Source organism: Ascaphus truei, chromosome 3 (assembly GCF_040206685.1).
Source record: "Ascaphus truei isolate aAscTru1 chromosome 3, aAscTru1.hap1, whole genome shotgun sequence".
Taxonomy (NCBI): Eukaryota; Metazoa; Chordata; class Amphibia; order Anura; family Ascaphidae; genus Ascaphus; species Ascaphus truei.
This window is the reverse complement of record NC_134485.1, coordinates 140,771,099-140,786,565: the sequence shown is the minus strand read 5'-3', so window position 1 is coordinate 140,786,565 and position 15,467 is coordinate 140,771,099. Positions and strand designations below refer to the sequence as shown.

The 15,467-nt window shown below is 39.5% G+C and overlaps 1 protein-coding gene across 6 annotated transcripts in view; it reads left to right on the top strand.

The window, feature by feature from the left end:
* Nucleotides 1-15,467, top strand: part of RPH3AL (rabphilin 3A like (without C2 domains)) — a 692,976-nt gene that overhangs the window by 250,427 nt on the left and 427,082 nt on the right. For 2 of the 6 annotated variants that reach the window (XM_075589573.1, XM_075589574.1), the window contains one exon: nt 4,302-4,380. The exons of the other annotated variants lie outside the window; for them this stretch is intronic. The gene's annotated coding sequence lies outside the window, so the exon portion shown is untranslated. The remainder of the gene's footprint in view (nt 1-4,301; nt 4,381-15,467) is intronic. 6 annotated transcript variants of the gene reach the window in all.

Below are 15,467 nucleotides of genomic sequence, written 5' to 3'. Positions count from 1 at the left end.
TTCCCTGCTGCCGCGGTGTGTCGCGAGGGGGGGGGGGCAGCGCCACAGCGGGGGACCTGGCTACATCTGTGCAAAACTGATGTAAATAACACATGTGTAACAGGCTCTATATTCTCCCCGCTTTCGCACAGCTTCGGTACAGGTAAGGAGCCGGTATTGCTGTTCAGGATGTGCTGACAGGCGCATGCGTGAGCTGCCGTTTGCCTATTGAACGATATGTACTTACTCGCGAGTGTACTTAAAGTGAGTGTCCTTAAACCGGGGTATGCCTGTACTTTGTAAGCTTTCTGCACTGATCCTAACCTTTTATGATCTATGACACAGGCTGTATAAAAATGCTATTGTGCATCGAAATGGCTTGAGAAAAAGTAGTTCTGTGTCTGACATCACATTCTACATTTATTTAAGATTGGTGAAAATCTACAGCAGTTTTACCATATTTGACAGATTATATATATATATATTATTTTTTTATAAATAATAATAATAATATTTATGCTTAGAAAGCACAAAAAGGAGAGCGGCTTTGTCACAGGAGACTAGGTATTTACACCTTTTTACCAGGATCATTCACTGAGCAAAACAAGTTAGTAAAACAAATTGCCATTTATTTCCTTGAAACAGGCGTACACAGTGGATTACAAAATACAAAAGCCGGCTCGCTGCTATTTCTCCAAGAGCATCTTTTGGTCGTTTGAAATTTGCCGCTGCTGTTCTGGCGCTTAGAATCTCTCTCCAGATTGGCTGAGGGTTTCTTGTAGTATTTCAGAGTTCATTCCTGAAATACTTCAACCAATCCGAGCATGGGAAGAATCCTACCAGCCTATCAGAGCGCTGCCAGTCTATCTAAGTCGGGCAAGCATGGATTCAGAATCTGACAAGGGCATGCGCCAACCTGGCACCTCTGCCACTTGTCAGGCAGAAGTCACCCGTGGAGTTAGGCTCCTCACAGTCTGGGCTGTGGCAAATGGTGGTCCGATGACTTCCATTCATCCCAGAATGTGGGTACTTGAGGCTAACTCCGCTGCCCAAATGGCTTTCACACCTGGCAACCTCTGAGGCTTTCATGTCCGGGACCCGAGCAGACTTGATGGCACCAAGCTTGGTAGCCACATGGTCTCATCGGGACCGTGGACCTGGAAGTCCCCAGATCATATACTGTGCACAAGCATTTATTCCCTTTAAACATACCTGTTTAATAAAATATACTTTACACTGTTATATTTTCTAAGTCTTTTGCTTATGAGGCATAGAATGAGAATCTGCACTTTTATTCCCACTAGCCATATCCCCACACACTGCAAACCTGACTTAGCTTTTAAAACACCTCACAACCTTATATATGGTTGAAGTACCCCCAAAACCCCTATACCAGGTGCTGGGTGACTTGGGCATTAACTGGGCATCCCCTCTTATACTAGGGACCCCTTTACCGTTCCAGGGATACCACACATACCTGTGCCCCATTTACCTTTCTGGTCTGTGCTGAAGCAGAGAAGCTAGCGGTGAGTCGCACAAACGTTTTCAAGGCAGGATTTTGACTGGAGCATTGTGCCTATATGTATCCGGGATTCCGATCTGATTCCTGGGTACATTTTTGGGGTATCCAGCAACTCTGGACCCCACTACCTAGGCACAGCCTGCTGAGACTTTCTCCGCAAAACCCACCCTGAAACTCATAGCCCAGCAATCTCTGCTTGCTGGCACACCTGGAAAGGTAAAACACCGAAAATTCTTTGTCGCATAATTTTATGCAATGCATTGACAAACACTGGGCTCATGAGCTGACTCTCCCATACCCCAATACATGAATTAGGGGTAATCAAGTAGGCTTAACCTTTATTGTGAGCATGGTTACCCCCTCACCATCACAGGCTTCATAAAATAAATATGTTTCACTTTAAATAGAAAGCGGAAGAACCTGTTAAGTCTGTTAATAAAAAAGCAGTTATACTCCAGATTTATCAAACAGAAATATTGGTATTCAGTACCCCCTAGTATGATCACACTTTGACCCTCGCTATTGATGCTTCACAAGGAAAATATACCAATTTATTAAAAATCCTTTCAATGCTAGAAGACTGGAGGCTCCTGAGTCTTATCCGTTTCCTGGGATAACGATCACGTAGTTTCGTCCAGCCAACCGTAATGTGAATGTAGGCGTAAGGGGCCACACTACCATTCAGGTTGCATTCACTGCTCCATAGCAGTGGTGGATTACTTAACTGTCAGCATTAGAAAAACAAAAAGGAGAAATCTTAACCCCCTCTCTTGCAGAGCCCCGTTCAAGAACTTTCCTTGCAGATCTTGTGCCTGCTTTGCAATGCATTACAGGTGCATCTGACAGTGAAGTGGTTAACCATTCTGGCTGCTACTGGTTAAGCTGACAATACATTGCATGCTAAAAGCATGGGAAACAACCTAAGAAGTGCCAGTCATGTTACAAACACAGCCCACTGTATACATGTTTTCTGTTCCTGTTATACCTGTTGTGCAGAACAATGTACCGTGTAGACTTAAGTAGCACAGACTTTCATACTGAAATATTGTTTGTGTCCTACAGTAAGTTAGTGACAAATGTTACTGCTTTTTTTATTTTTGGGGGCCCTTATGTTTCCATGTTTTAAGGTAGTTTTCATCTCTTTTTGTCCGAATGGTCGTCGGCTAGTGGTTTATGTAATTGGTTGTGGGAAAAGTTAGGACACTGGCTTGCAAATAGAGTGAATTCACATGTGTGCAAGTGCATTAGTATTTATTTCTAAAACCTGGTGCAGCCAGTGGTTCAAGAGGGGAGGATTGAGAACCACTGAGTTAGCAGACACACACACACATAACAATGATATGTGTCATATAGATACATGATAAACACAATCTTTACATTTGGCAAAGATGCAGACTTTTTTTTGGAGTCAAAGTATGTATTAAGTTGTAGTTTCTAATGATCCTATTTAAGCTGTAAAGCGGCTTCCACGTGCTGGGAAAGATCAGCTCCATTCATGTAGCATGGAGGAAGCAGGTTCATAGCATAATGAATAAGGGCCAGGATGTCTGTGTTTGAGGCAGAACTTGAACCCGAAACATTTTCTATGCAAAACAGGCATTAACACCTTTACCACCAGATCGGATCTCTAATCCTTTTTATCTCTCTGACAGCATGTCCTTTTGTTTTTGTGCTTTTCTTACTCTCTGTATTTATAAGTGGTTCTAGCCACAAGCAGTAGTTTGCCCCCCCCCCCCCCCTTTAAAAAAAATAAATAATAATTTCTGAAAAGTGTTATTTCAAATATTCCGATGTATTTCTTCACTTAAAAAAAATGTTTAATTCAGTGTAAACACTAATCCCCATTAGGATATAAAAGTTGAAACTAATACGTTCTGAGGTCCAGGTAAAAAAAAAACTGTACCTGATATGTAATTATTAGAAGCAAAGATCTCATTTAGAATATTAACATCTTCAGTTCTGTGCTAGAAGAATAGCGCAATGTATAATGTAGTTCTGTGTAAACAAGGATCCTAATTAGTACTTATTTGGTATTGGAGATGCAGGTAAAAATATGCAATTTATTTTAGAGAAAAGAATCATAACTAATTTATTAACCGGATTAGTTCTGGAGTGACAGGCAATATGTGTAATTTAGTTAAACGACTACAAGAATGTCAATTCGTGTGTTAACATATTGAGTGCTGGATGGGCACAATATGTGTAGTTAATTTAAGAAATCAAAAATCACAATTATTATTAAGTGCTGGATATAGATAGATAAAATATGTGCTGTTCAGCTAAGTTGACATTAGAATACAAATTATCTATTTTATTTAACAGGGGCATTATAAACTTTGAGCCACTAATACCGTTTTATATGGGCCATAGCAAGTCACAAGTATACCCTCAACTAAATGCAAAGAAGAGGTAGTAAAAGCTCCATTATTTTCATCCCAGCTGTCAATTATCTGATCTTTCACATGTTGATCACTATGGGCTTCAATATATATAGTGCTTTATTTTATCTGTATTATTTGTACCCACATTGTAACCCTGGATACTAATTGCAAAAGCCAATTTTGTGAGCCCCGAGGTTTTAAAAATGTGAGCAGATCCACCTTCTTGTGCCTGCCTTGTTTTTAGTACTAGATGCTGCTGGCCTTCGATATTTCTCAGTACAACGAACAGATTAAGGCAGTTGTTTTCCTGGTGGCTGCAGCTTGGGGGGTTGTTAAGGCTGTGAGTGCATGCAGCATATCATGTACACACAGTTCACCTGAGAGGTCTGTTTGCACATGTTGTACCATTTCCTTAACAGAACCAAGGACAGGCTCGCATTGGCAGGACATGTTGCTGAATGACGACAGGAACGACTCTGTTTTTGGTGTTCAGCTTTGGTGAGTGCATTGTATTTAACTTCGTCCATGCTAGGGGATGTCTGCAGCACGGTGCTTTGCAATGCATTGCAGGCTCCTACTATGGTCAAGAGGCTAGTTCACGTGTATATATGAGGCATGTATGAATGTGCTCACGAGGGATATTTTTTAGTTGTTTTTTATGAGGCATGGAATATTATTTGGCTGCTGACAGATAATAATGCATGAGGGATGGGGTCAGAACTTTTACATTTGTTATATCCATGTATTCTTGTAACAAACAGTACAGTGATAGTGGAACACATTGTGTAACTTTTTGTACAACTTTATGTACAAACCTACGCAAACAGATTGTTTAAAGATACATCTTAAAGTGTCTCAGTATCTCTCAGATATCTGTGTGTGTGTGTGTGTGTGTGTATATATATATATATATATATATATATATATATATATATATATATATATATATATTGTTTGTGTGTGTGTATATATATATATATTGTATATATTGTGTGTATATATCTATTGTATATATTGTGTGTGTATATATACATTGTGTGTGTGTGTGTATATATATATATATATATATATATATATATATATATATTGTATTTCATTTTACTTGCCCCATGTTCAGCCTCTATTTTTCCCACACATGACTGGGAAGCAAAAACCTCTAGTAGAAAGACATCCCATTTAAAAATAAATACATTTTATACAAGGTTGGGGTTTCTATAAATCAAGCAATCCATTGAATTTGTTATTGCTAGAGATGTTCAAAACTATCCATAATGCAGACACAATTTTTATTCTTTCCTTGGAAAACTTTTCGCTACGCCTCAATGGGCTAATAATATCACAATATTAGATTTTACAAGTTCTTAAACTTTCTGCGTAATATCGCCAGGCCACACTGGTGTGCGGGCCGTCTCAGCATTTACTGTAGGGACTCCCAATTTAGCAGATTAACTTCATACCTGACGGATTTCTTACCAACTCCGGGAAGGTTGCCATTTTATTTTTCACACTTTGTCTGGTTCGCAACCTGTGCAAATTTGTCACACTTTTCTAGTTATTGCCCTGAAATGTATGTATATATATTGTTTATGGCCCCAGCACTGTACATTGACCAATGCTGTATTTCATTTTGTATACAGGTGCTACTGTCATAAAGATGAAAAGAAACACAGGATTTCTTAACCTGAGAGTTTACATTCTTGGGGGCCTATGCAGAGAGCAGCGGTAAGGGGAATAGCGGCATTTTTTGGAGAAAAATGCCTGTAGAAAGGCAGGTACTGGCGAGTTTTAAAAAAAGCGCCATTTTTTTTTTTTTATTTGCAAATTTCGCCGCGCGGCTGGAGAGAACCTACTGTAAATCTCTCCAGAGTTGAAAACTGCCGTATTCAGAGAGGCGCGATCGCCATCTAGTGGCTGTTCGCGGCAAAAAAATGGCGCGATTTTCAACATTTTGCTTCTCCAAAAAAATTTGGCAAGAAGCTGGAGCTCGGCGGCCGGTGGGGGAGAAAAAAAAAAAAACTCGATTTTTTTACCACAAGTTTCAACAGCGCTCATATCGCTGGTTGAAACTCTCCATATGCAGACAGCATTCTAAATGCAGTTTTCGGACCTTTCTGCATATGGAGAAAAAAACTCTCCATTAAAGCTACTTTTTATTCCCCTCTCCAATTTTAAATAGCGCTGCTCTCTGCATGAGGCCCTTGATCTGAAGTCCAAATAATCATATACAGGCTTATTATATATCTGTAGTGTTGGTCTGTGCTTTTAAAAGTAGTGCCTGATTTCAAGAGCATGTAAATATGTTAAACATTTTTAAACACGTTGACCTTATATTAGGAAGTTTATGCAATATAAGCTCTTAAAATTAATATGTTTTTCTTAAATGGAAATCAAGCTGGCAATTTGCAAAAAAAAATGGGCACTTTATATCGCCTTTCACTATTTCACTCCGACTACTGCTATAGACTTATGAATGTGGGAGACGTGGACGAAGGACTTGTGTGCAATGAATGCTCCTAACTCTAAATGTTGTGAAATAGTCTTCTCAATGCTGGGGAGCAATTCAGCTCCATTCAATGGGGCTTCAGTAAGGGAAAGCTGCATATTGAATAGGGGCATATATAGCAAAGGGTTAGACGGTATGTCTTTATTTATAACGTGCCACTAATGTACATAGCGCTTCATAGCAGTAATACACGTGACAATCTTATAAATAACAAATATTATAAATAACACATAAAGGGGAGAAGTGCTTCAGACATAAGTACCATTTAGAAAAAGGAGTCCCTGCTCCGAAGAGCTTGCAATCTAATTGGTTGGTAGGAAGAACGTACAAAGACAGGAGGAGGGCTTTCTGGTAAGTGTGTCCACAAGGGGCCAAGGTTTATGTATGAGGTGTTAATTATCAGCCATGAGCTAATCCTATGCTTCCTTCAGCAGGTGTGTTTTGAGATGGGTCTTAGGCTGAGTCCCCTGTGCCGCTGAGTGCGCTGACCGCACGGTGCTTGGCGAGGTTGCTTCTGGCAATTTAAATTTTTATGTCCACGTTGGCACGGACGCTCACCCATGGTTGGTGCTTGCGTAAACCAAAAAATTGACTTTCAACCACGCTCAGCTTGCCTGCAACGCCCCCCGCGCGCGCTTGCGAAATATCGCGGACACCCTTCGCTCATGCTTGTAGAGTTGGTGACCACCGCTCTCCAAGCATGAGCGCGGTCAGCGGCACAGGGGACTCAGCCTTAAAGGTGGATAGAGAGGGTGCTAGTCGGATATTGAGGGGAGGGGCAGTCCGTGAGAGAGGTTTAAGGCGGGAGAGGGATTTAGATACAAAAGGGGTAGAGAGAAGATATCCTTGAGCAGAACGCAAGAGTCGGGATGGTGTAGAGCGAGAAATTAGGGCTGAGATGAAAGGAGGAGCAGAAAAGTGTAAAGCTTTAAAAGTGAGGAGAATTATTGTGTGCGAGATACGGTATTTGATAGGAAGCAAGGAGAGGGATTTCAGCAGTGGAGACGCTGAGACAGATTTCGGAAATAGTGGAGTGATTCTGGCAGCATCATTTGGAATAGATTGTAGGGGAGACAGGTTAGAGGCAGGAAGGTCAGACAGCAGTAGGTAATGATAGTACTTCCAAGAGTAATGTGGAAGGATGTTGTAGGACCAGGTTTGGGAGGGAGTATGAGGAGCTCTGTTTTGCCATGTTAAGTTTAAGTTGGCGGAGGGCCATCCAGGATGATATAGCAGTGAGACATTCAAAAACTTTAGTTTGTACAGCAGGTGTAAGGTTAGGGGTAGAAAAGTAAATGTGTGTGATCAGCATAGAGGTGATATTTGAATCTAAGAGATGTGATTTGGTCACCTAGAGAGAGTGTGTAAAGAGAAAAGAGAAGAGGTCCAAGGACAGAGCCCTGGGGTACCCCCACAGAGAGATCGATAGAGGAGGAGGTGTTAGCAGAAGAGACACTGAAGTACGATAGGAGATGTAAGAGGATATCCAGGATAGAGCTCTGTTATGAATGCCAAGAGTACGGAGAATGTGAAGGAGAAGAGGCTTGTCCACATTATCAAAAGCTGCAGAGATGTCAAGTAATATGAGCAGTGTAATGATCTGTGTGAATACTTTATTAATAGAATTCTGTTTGAAGGGTCAGTGTGCAGGGGTGATACCCATTTTCTCTCAGTAGTGCAGGTTTGGATTTACAGATACTGATTGCAGTGGGCAATAAAGGCTCTGGGAGCACAAGTTGGTGGTTCCGGGATCCACTTTGGGGGGATTGGAATGACCATGCTCACTCTGGCAAATGACTGCCCTTCCAGTGATTTTGAAGAGGCGGCGTTGCTGGTATGGTCTAAGATTGTGCAACATTTGGAAGGTGCTCAGGACAGGTTGGCCGTGAATAGATGTATGATGAAGCTCAATTGAGAGGTGGCTGGTTTGATTAGATCTTTGGGAGGTGTTGCAGTTTGACACAAGTATTTGGAAGGGAAGGATGCTGGACTTTATTGGGAGGATGGCGTTCACCTTGGTTGGGGCTACTTTTTGACCAGGTCGAGGAGTGTTGCTGTTTTTTAAAAATAAAAGGCTGTGGCCATTTGCACTCTACCAAGGTATCTGTATATATTTGGGTGGGTTACGCAAGAGTCGATATAGGAGTCATGTTGCCCAGTGATAAAAATAGGAGAGATGCATCTCAATGAGGCATTCGCCATCACAGTGTTTCTTATTTTACCGATAAGAAATGTTCCAATTTTAAATATTGATCCACACTAAAATGTAATGTATATTTAAATACCATGGGTACTTCTTTATTTTGCATGCCAGTGCTAACATTACTTCTTAACTTTTCCAAGATTTTTCTACTTTTTTTTTTTTTTTTTTTTTATAGCAAATTGCTTTTTGTCTCAGAGGTGTTAAAGTTGGTAACTGTACTGTAGCTTTATTTTTTACACAAATACTACTACTGGTAGATTTTGCTGTTCTGTCTCCGGCCCCTATTTAGTATTCTCTGAGGCCACTTCTCTTTGTTATTTAAGTTGTACGTTCCTTTGTGTGAATAGGCAACTTCTTCAGAAAACTGTACACAAGACTATTGATGAAAATTCATTAACCAGAGGTGTTTTGATTACTGTGACAGGGTGAAGTCAACCCCTATCAGTTATGCCTGGGAAACATATGTCTGAGTGCTTCATCCAGCACTCATAAGGGTTAACTCAGGTGGAAGCTAGCTAATCATGATGTAAGCTGACACCTGAGAGCCAGCAAGGTAGATAAGGATCTTGTTACCAGCAGTAGCTGCCTGTCCCAGATGAGAGCACATGGATAGATGTGCTGCTAGCCAGAAGGATACAGCACACTACTTACTGCAGCCAAAGTAAGATTTATTTCATTTGTTTGCATGGCTGCTTAAAAAGACTCTTACGGTTTGGGTATGGTTTAGCCAGCCAGCCTGCTAGCTAGGACTGCTGTGTTAGTCATTTTTCTCCCAACGTGGAGCAGGATTTATTTGCTTAAAGGGACAGTGTACCCGCATGTTATGTTGCTGTGGAGAAATAAAGCCACTGAACGTTTTCATTTATCCTGAAACTACACGTGTGGACTGTTCCCTGACCTCGGCTACAGGTCGTCCTGCCACAATTACCAATTCCTAACTCTTTTGGTTGAGAATCCTATATAGATATACAAAACAGAAATGTTTTAGTGAAAAGCACCATTTGCTTAAACTAATTTGGCCTTTTTTTTTTTATAGTGAAACCCCAGATTCAAATGCTGACATACAGTACTTGGAAATTATACACTCAAACTAGTATGATTCTTCATAAAGTATTTATTTATAAAATGTTTTACCAGGAAGTAATACATTGAGAATTACCTCTCATTTTCAAGTATGTCCTGGGCATAGAGTTAGAATACCAAATGCATGGTTTCAAATACATAGTTACAATGAGTGAAAAGGGTTATACAGTACATTATATACAAGACATTGCATGCACAGCAAGAGATAATATATGTTTTATAGGCGTATATAACAGTTGCAGACCAGATTCAAATGTGACCAGATCTTTAGTTTTGAAAGAACTTAGACTGGTGGTGGATGTCTCCGGTATATTGTTCCAGTTTTGGGGTGCACAGTGAGAAGAGGAGTGTGCTACTTGACAGGAAAGAACTGTTGTAGAAATCAAAATTAAAAATTAAAGATAGAAGTAGTAAGTGTATTGATACAACAACTAACAACTATAAATCTCCGTGCTTTATTACTCAATATAATTGTGCTCACTCCAAGATTAAGTCTATTTTGAATTCTCATTCGAACATCTTGCTAAACGATCCCATTATTGGTAACAGATTACCTTCCAGGACGCCAGTCATGTTTCAAAAAGCTAGGAATTTTAAATCCCAGTTGGCACCCAGTAGACTGAAGGCCGCTGATCAAAAATTGATTAAAAATAAACAACCATCTAACGGCAATTTTCTTTGTAAGCGTGCAAGATGTCTAACATGCAAGCATTTGAAAACATCAAATTCCATCTCATCTCATTCCAATGGTTCTTCACACTTAGTCAAAGGACACATCGATTGTCTAACCTCCTTTGTGGTCTATGCCATTTCATGCCCATGTGGTATTCAGTATATTGGAAGAACTGCACGCCCCCTAAGTACACGGTTCCTAGAACATCGGAGAAACATTCTACATGGGTTACAAACTCACAGCTTGTCTCGCCATTATCTATCCAAACACAATCAGGATCCTACATCATTGGCAGTTATGGGTATTGAAGTCATTAATCCCAATTTACTAAATGGAGATAGGCATACATTTCTCAACTTACGGGAGACCTATTGGATTTATGTTTTGGGGACTTTGGCTCCAGATGGCATAAACAACTGCATTGATATTAGTACTGTAGTGTAGCTGGCGATGGTAGCCATAAGTGTTGACATGACATAGAGGTCTGGTTTGGACATGTTCACATGTCCCCTCTATGTCAGTCTCGTGAGGGTCTCATCTTGCACATCTATTCAGTATCAATATATATTTTTATGTCACTTACACTATTCATGTATATATGTGTGTATATATATATATTCATGTATATATATATAGATTATCTCTTCACCATATATTCATTTTATTGGCACTTCTTATTATTTTATAACACATGTAAATTTATAGTCACACTTATCCTTCACGTATTTAATATCACATCATTAATTATACACATTACATATATGTTTTTTAACTTCATTTTTAATATATAAGCACCACTACTATAGTCTCTTCCAGCATCTATGGGTTGAGTGGACTGTTTAGTATAGTCTGGATTTATTTTGATTTACTTTTGATCTCTGATACAAACCCTCGGTTCATTTACCTCTTTCTTTCCCTGTCCGGTACCCCACCCTCCCCTCCCCTCCCCCCTTTCCCTGTCTGACCACTTTTATCATATACTAGTGGATTATACTTATATCCCCTTTTATCTCTTTTCATTACCTGTATTTTCGGGTTTTTGACATCCATACATTCATGTGATCTCACTACTTGACCATCATCAATACTAGATTATATATTTAGTCCCTTTCTGCAATAATGGTCTCTCTTTCACTTGACAGATTTACGTAAACCATCTGTCTATCTTATCCTGGTTGGTTATACTAATTTGGTTCTCTCATACAAGCCCCTCTCAAATGAATAGTATTTATTGTCATCTAGTTATTTTAATCTATATTTCAGCTGACCAAATTGGACAATTTGTTCTAATCTACATTTATTACATTTACTACGAAATACAAATGTCTGTTATATGAAAATATTCTTTGCATTATATATTCATACATTTTTTAATATACAAATTTTGTGTTTATATACATGTTTGTATTTCATTCTAGTCCTCCTTCCCCCTTTCCTCTTCTCTCTCTCTCTCTCTCTCTCTCTCTCTCTTCTCTCTCTTCTCTCTCTCTCTCTCTCTCTCTCTCTCTCTCTCTCTCTCTCTCTCTCTCTCTCTCTCTCTCTCTCTCTCTCTCTCTCTCTCTCTCTCTCTCTCTCTCTCTCTCTCTCTCTCTCTCTCTCATTTTGCATGTTGCTGCTTTTAAATAGTTTTGCCATTGTTGTTATTTTTTTATTTTTTATATTCATTTTACTAAAGAGGTTTTCCTTTTTTATATATACTGTACCTTTATATAGCTCTGTGTTTAACAGCAATGTAATTTAGCACAGACTAAATAGATATTGCTTAGTTACATTCAAACACATGAGAGAGGGGGAGTTTTTATATAGATTCCATACAAACACTATGGAGTCATTATTACACTCTTTCCATATCTTTATATTTGTTATATATATATATATTTTTCCTTTATTTGACTGGTTATATAACGATAGGTTTTGTATTTGTCATTCATTGTTTGTCACATTATATTGCTGTGAACCCACTAGCATGATCTTTGTATGGTATACAAAGGGTTATGTAACATGAGTCTTCCTCAACTGGTACTACTAATCAAATTAATTAGCTAGATTCTTCTGATTGGACTGTTTTATCTATATATAATAATGATGCTACATCCTAGATCCATCCCCTGATGAAATCACGTAATGTGAAGAAACGCGTAGGGTGTATGTTGCGTTGCTGAAGTGGACACTTACCTTCTGCATCTTGGATTCAATATATGAAAGAGGCAACTATTTTCCAGCTCAGACACAGTACACATTTGTACCCGGAACTTGTCTTACACCAGCCTTGTTTCTGGAGGACTATCTGAACCACAGTGTTGCTTCCTGAGTTCCTGCTGGACGGAGACCCAGTGGAGCCCTGCACACACACACACACACACACACACACACACACACACATATATATATATATTATTATATATATATATATATATATATATATATATATACACATACACATACACATTGTTCGACAAACCTATACATTTGCATGCCCCGGGTGAGTGGATTTAACATCGTGGCGAGCTCCTATTGGCCCAAGCAGCACACGTGTGGTACTAGGTGGCGAGTAGATTTTTTGGTGATTTGTCGACCACTGTGTGTGTGTGTATATATATACACACACACACACACACACACACACACACACACACACACACGTCGACAAATCACCAAAAAATCTACTCGCCACCTAGTACCACACGTGTGCTGCTTGGGCCAATAGGAGCTCGCCACGATGTTAAATCCACTCGCCCGGGGCATGCAAATGTATAGGTTTGTCGAACACTGTATATATGTATATATATATATATATATATATATATATATATATATATATATATATATATATATATATATATATATATATGTGTGTGTGTGTGTGTGTGTGTGTGTGTGTGTGTGTGTGTGTGTGTGTGTGTGTGTGTGTGTGTCGTGTGTGTGTGTATATATATATATATATATATATATATATATATATATATATATATCACACACACACACACACACACACGTTCCCCAGTGACACACAGACCACTTCAAAGTGACACACACACACACACACACTGACAGCTGCCAAGTGACACACACACACACACACACTGATAGCTGCCAAGTGACACACACACTGACAGCTGCCAAGTGACACACACACACACACACACACACACTGACAGCTGCCAAGTGACACACACACACACACTGACAGCTGCCAAGTGACACACACAGTGATACCCGCCTCCCAAGCGCGCTTGCTGTCTCCTCTGCCAGGACAGCAAAAAGCTCCTGGTAGAGCGAGCGGCAGCAAGCAACAGCGAGCAGCAACACAAAAGTGTTTACTATGTCTCAGGCCTTAGAGTTGTATCACATAGTGTCTAGCTGGTGTGTGAATTTTTTCATTTCCACATATAGATAGGTAATTACCAATTTTTACCAATTTTAGCCAGTAGTAGTAGTAGATACTGTCATAAGAATGCAAAAAATGTTGACACTATGATATATGCAAGTATCCCTATTAGAAAGTGTATCTATATACAACCCGAATGGGTATGGGGTAACAGAGGTAAAACATTTACTCTAAAGCATTGATCATGTTTGCCAAACGGCAAAAATAAACAGTCATATTGTCTGTGAGAGCATAATCAGGACTTTGTGTGTCTATTAATAAACCACTTTGAGTTTATATGTGGGATTGTATAATTACATCCAGATAGAGAACATACATGGTCTCGGCGGACCTGAGCATACAATAATCAAGCAGAGTAAAATTGCAGCAACCACTTTACACTCGATCACGGCGGACCAGAGTTGGAAAAACAAAAAGCAATCTATGTAATGTTTGTCTTCTATAGATCATAGTATTGTCTTGTGAAATAGAGTGGATTGTAGGATAGTTTAGCACCCGTATACTGGCCGTATTCCACTAGGTTGAGATGTCGCCTCCTATGACGTCAGACTCCGTGTATATTATGACGCGTTTCGCGTGTCTCCACGCTTCTTCAGATGGGAGGAGTGAGATGTCGAAGTGGATTTAAATCAATACAGATATACATATTAATGGATTACTAATCTGTAAATGATAAATATAGAACTTTAAATCCACCTTACCCCTATAAGGATTTTTAACAAATTACACTGTAAATAATTCAGTCACAACTTTATTTTTTGATGTAATAAAATTTTATTGTTTTTGTTTTTAACAAGTTTACTGATCCATAGGCCAAAATAGGCTTTATTAGCACACTTACCCTGCTTAGAACAATTTTGTTTCTAAATTTGAAAACAACAATATTGAGAGTGCAATTAGGAGGAATCTTCTGTATCTTCTCAGATATATTTTCTTTGTAAGCTGTAGGAAGGTCATTGATAAATGTCCTTGTGGGACACCGCAGGTGATATCCAAGGGGTTGGAGTTAGAGCCTGAGATGGACACATGTTGGGATCTACCTGAAGGTAGGAATGAAACCAGTTTAAAGCATGCTTCCCTATTCCATAGCACTAGAGTTTGTTTAGCAAGATAGCATGATCAACAATATCAAAAGCCTTTGCAAAATCTAGGAATATTGCACCAGTAAGTTGTCCCAGTTTCATTCCACACTGGATCTCATTGCAAACTTTTTTTTAGGAAGGTAGTTACCGTGGAGTGTTTGGGGTGAAATCCAGATTGGAATTGGCTAGGGAAATTTGTCTTGGTATAGTAATCGCTTAAGTGGGAGTGAACAAATTTTCCCATGACTTTGGATAGTATTGGGAGAAGAGAGATTGGCTTGTAGTTTGAGACAGTGTTTTTGTCCCCACTTTTGAAGATTGGGACAACTCTGGCATTTTTCCATGTTTTAGGGATATGGCCTGAAGACAAAATAGAGTTGATTAGGGAATCAAGCGGTTTGGCAATGGCTGGGGCACCAAGTCTTAGGAACTTAGATTGCAGTAGGTCAGGTCCACATTGGCTGCTTAGTTTTAATTTGAGGAGTGCTTGTGTAATCTCCTCTTCAGATACTGGGACAAATTGAAAACTGCGGGCAGTGTTGGGAGATGATGGGGCTATAGAGGTACTCCCAGAATGAGGTTCATGTATGTAGTTCGGGTTGTGTTTCGCTAATATGTTAGTAGCACACTCCACAAAGTATTTGTTGAATGCA